The following is a 4448-nucleotide window of genomic DNA, read 5'->3' on the forward strand; positions in this document are numbered from 1 at the left end:
TCTGTCAATTTTTCTGCTGTACAGCAAGGTGACCCAGTCACATATACATGTATACATTCTTTTTCTCATGTTATCACGCTCCATCACAAGTGACCAGACATAGTTCCCAGTGCTGTACAGAAGGATGTCATTGCTTATGCGTTCCAAAGGCAATAGTTTGCTCATTTTTCCTTTCTTAAAGATTGCAGTTCCCATTGTGGCTAAGCAGATTAAGAACCCAACATAGTGTCCATGAGGATATGTGCAGGTTCTATCCCTGGCCTCGCTCAATGGGTTAGGGATACAGCATTGCCACAGGCTATAGCACGGGCTGCAGATGTGGCTTGGATCTGGTGTTGCTGTGGCTGTGGTGTAGGCTGGCAGCTACAGCTCTGATTAGACCCCTAGCCTAAGAACTTCCATATGCCGCAGGTGTGGCCCTAAAAAGACAAAAATAAAATTAAAATAAAATAAATGTTTTAGTTTTACTAACTCAGGTACGTGTTCAGAGTACTGCCATTTGTGCCGTGCCGTTTTTTTAAATACATTTTGCACAGCTGAAAAAGGTTCATATTGATCAAGTTTTAAGTGAATTAGAGATTGGGGTTACTGTGAAAGATTGCAAATCACTAAAAACATTTTTTTTTCTCTAGCCCAGTCATTCTAGGCCTAGCTGCACATTAATAGGTACCCGCTGGGGTGCTTTCCAAAACTCCCAGTGCCTGCCCCCACCCCCCCATTTAGCAGTACACCAGAATACAATTTAATTGGTCTGGGGAGAAGCCCTGTTACCAGGTATTTCTCAAAAGCTGTGCTTCTCTTATGATTCTAATGGGCAGCCAAGATGGAGAACCACTGCTGGCCAGCCTCTCCAACGCTGAAGGCACTCCAGGTATGGCTAAGTTGTTTTTATGCTACCCACAGCTGTTAGCCATTAACTTCAAGCATTCTCATGGAAAGCTTAGTTAAATTATACGACTGGCATAAACATTTCTCTTATGAACATGTAATTCAATAAGACTGCTCAGCAAGGGAGATGATGCCAAGAACCTGGTTTTTGTTTGGTCCTTTGGAGGAAAAACACAGACAGTTATCAAATTATAAGGGACTCAGTGGCTCTGGGAAGGCTTTAAGGGAGATTTTGTCCATTTTCTTCTTTGCAAGGCTCAACTTGAACCAGCCAAGTCGGCAGAAGCCAGAAGAAGCTGTAAAAGTTTCTAAAATTCCAGATGGCAGCAAAACAGTCCCTCCCCAGGTCTTTCTGGAAGGTTGCAGTGGTTAAGAAGCCAGACTGTCAGAATCCTGGTTCCACCATTTCCTAACACTAGAACCCTGAGCAGTTTTCTTAACACCTGAGTTTCCTTTAGATAAAAATGTGATGGTGATTAGTTGTGAAGATTCAAATGAGTTAATGTGTATGCAGTGCTTTTTGTATATATAGTAATTATTATCACCCTGTGAGATGAGAAGTGAGATGTTACTGTGCCCCCTTTAAAGTTACATTTTAGGGAATCCCTGCCGTGGCGCATTGGGTTAATGATCCAACTGCGGCAGGCTGGGTTGCTTGCCGAAGTGTGGGTTCCACCCCTACGGCTTGGGCACAGTGGGTTAAAGGATCTGGTGTTGCCGCAGCTGCAGTGGAGGTCACAGCTGTAGTTCAGACTCAATCTCTGGCCCGGGAACTTCCATATGCCGCAGGTGTGACCTTTAGAAAAAAAAAAAAAAATGTACATTTTAGCACTGCCTCAGCAAGACTAGAGCAGATGCGTGTTTGTTTAGAGGACCGTGGAAAGAGTGGTGCAGCTGCTGGCAAAGCTGGGGAAGTGAGTCATAGAGCCAAAAAGGTAAATTGAGTCTAGGTTGTGCAGACCTCATAGGCTAGGCCTCATGGACTCAGCCAGAGTGTCTAGATGAATCTTGTTGGCAGCAGAGAGCCATGGGCAGTGTTTGAGCTGGAGAATGACATGATCTTTTTTCTGTTTTAAAACAGACCAGGGCCGAGTTCAAATGGGTATGCAACTATCTCACTTCTCCTTAATCCGTCAGAGTTTTTCTGCCCTATTTTTACAAGATATGCTACCACAGGATTTGCATTTGCAATTTGTGGTTTTCCTGAGGCATAAAAAAACCTCTCAATCTACTGACATTTCTGTGTCAGCCTCAAAAGAATGAGGGTTGATTAAACCTTGAAGCCCCAAAGTATATTCTGACAATTTCCAGCCAGCTATAGCCCTGGAGTAATTTTATTTTTCCCTTAAATCTTAGAGCGGGTATTTGTATCATCTCAGGCACTTTGGAGAGTTACAGTCCACAACCCCCCCCCCCCAGCAAAACCCAGATCAAAGTAAGAAGGCAAGGTAACTGGGAATAATGCCATGGACCTTCAGGAGCAACTGAGGTCCTTCAAATTCTATGGAATTTCATGTAATGGAGAGGAATCACTACCCTGCTCTCAAGGAGCTCATGGGTACAGGGTCAAGGAGTTTACAACTGAGACTTGAGGCTTAGCTAGATATAATGCAGACTGTGAAAATTTTTACAGGCTGAGAAGTTTGCCCAACTCATTTCCCATATGTTAAAATCAGAGTATGTAAAATCAAGTGGCCTGACTCCAGCCTTCAGTTTAAGAACAAAGCATTCTTAAATAAAATAAATATATTCCTTCTAACTCAGAAGTGAGAGGCATTTAGGAAATGGTGTTGAAGCAATGTAACCCCTAAACCTAGTTCTTTCCTGATATGGGGAGTGTCATTTAACTCTTAAAATCTCTTTTCCTCCCACAAGTAAGTGATAATATCAAATTCTTCTTGATCACCCAGCTGTGCAGAAGTTCAACAAATGCTGTTGAGGGCTTACCATCTCCTACCTCCTATGTTTTACTCAATTTCTCCCCATCACGACTCTATTGACTGGGGAATATCATTAACCCCATTTAGCGGATAAGGATACTGAAGCATAGAGAGGTTAAGTAATGTGCCTAAAGCCCCAGAGCTTGAAAGTGGCAGAGACAAAATTTGAGCTTGGAAGCTAGAGTCTGTGTGGCCTCAATAAAATGCAGTCACTCCCCTGAACTAGCTGAGAGTCTAGTGGGGAGAAACTGAGCACGTGCAAACATGCTTACGACACAGGTGCATCTGCAGGAAATCAAGAGGACCATAATGTTGAGGGGGAGAGAAGACATGTTTGCCAGGGCCAAAAAGGCTTCTGAGAAGAGTAGAGTTGGCAATGGGGCTGAACAAGTGAGTTTATATCATTTTACCTGGCAGAGAGAGTGAAGACATTCTGGGTGGAGGAGGCAAGCACGAACAAGAGTGTGAAGGCAGGAGTTCCCGTCATGGCGCAACGGAAACAAATCCAACTAGAAACCATGAGGTTGCGGGTTTGATCCCTGGCCTCACTCGGTGGGTTAAGGATCCAGCATTGCTGTGAGCTGTGGGGTAGGTTGCAGATTCGGCTCAGGAGATCCTATATTGCTGTGGCTGTGGCTGGCAGCTGTAGCTCCAATTTTACTCCTAGCCTAGGAACCTCCATATGCCGTGGGCGCAGCCATAAAAAGCAAAAAAAAAAAAAAAAAAAAAAAAAAAAAAAAAAGCGTGAAGGCAAATAGCAGGCATATTTGGATTGCTGCCCTACTGTGCTTGAGTAAAGGACTATGACAGAGGACAGGGAGGTAAGACTCCACAGAAGCCAGGAGAAGTAGTGAGACTGCTACCTGGATGGAGGAAGAGATATAGGAAAGAAGTTTGCACACTATAGCATTTGGTGTGGATAGGCAATGAGATCGTGCTGTATAGCACAGGAAACTATATCCAGTCACTTGTGATGGAACATGATGGAGGATAATGTGAGAAAAAGTATGTATATATGTATAACTGGGTCACTTTACAGCAGGAATTGACAGAACATTGTAAATCAACTGTAATACAAAAATATTTTTTTTTTTTTTGTCTTTTGTCTTTTTGTCTTTTGTTGTTGTTGTTGTTGTTGTTGTTGCTATTTCTTGGGCCGCTCCCACGGCATATGGAGGTTCCCAGGCTAGGGGTTGAATCGGAGCTGTAGCCACCGGCCTACGCCAGAGCCACAGCAACACGGGATCCGAGCCGCGTCTGCAACCTACACCACAGCTCACGGCAACGCCGGATCGTTAACCCACTGAGCAAGGGCAGGGACCGAACCCGCAACCTCATGGTTCCTAGTCGGATTCGTTAACCACTGCGCCACGACGGGAACTCCCCCAAAAATTTTTTAAATAAAAATATTTTTCATAAAAAAAGGAATAGCAAGAATTTGGCTACCCTTTAAGACTATGTCACATCCATTTTATTTGGGTGTGTCTAGCCCGATATCTGACACATAATGGGCTTTAAAGTCACATCTGTTGCATGAATAACAGGGAGGAAGTTTCAAAAAGAGCCAAAGGTGGGAGAGGAAGTAAACTAGGTAAAAACAATTGAATATACACCATAAAA

This window comes from Sus scrofa, chromosome 1 (assembly GCF_000003025.6).
Source record: "Sus scrofa isolate TJ Tabasco breed Duroc chromosome 1, Sscrofa11.1, whole genome shotgun sequence".
NCBI lineage: Eukaryota > Metazoa > Chordata > Mammalia > Artiodactyla > Suidae > Sus > Sus scrofa.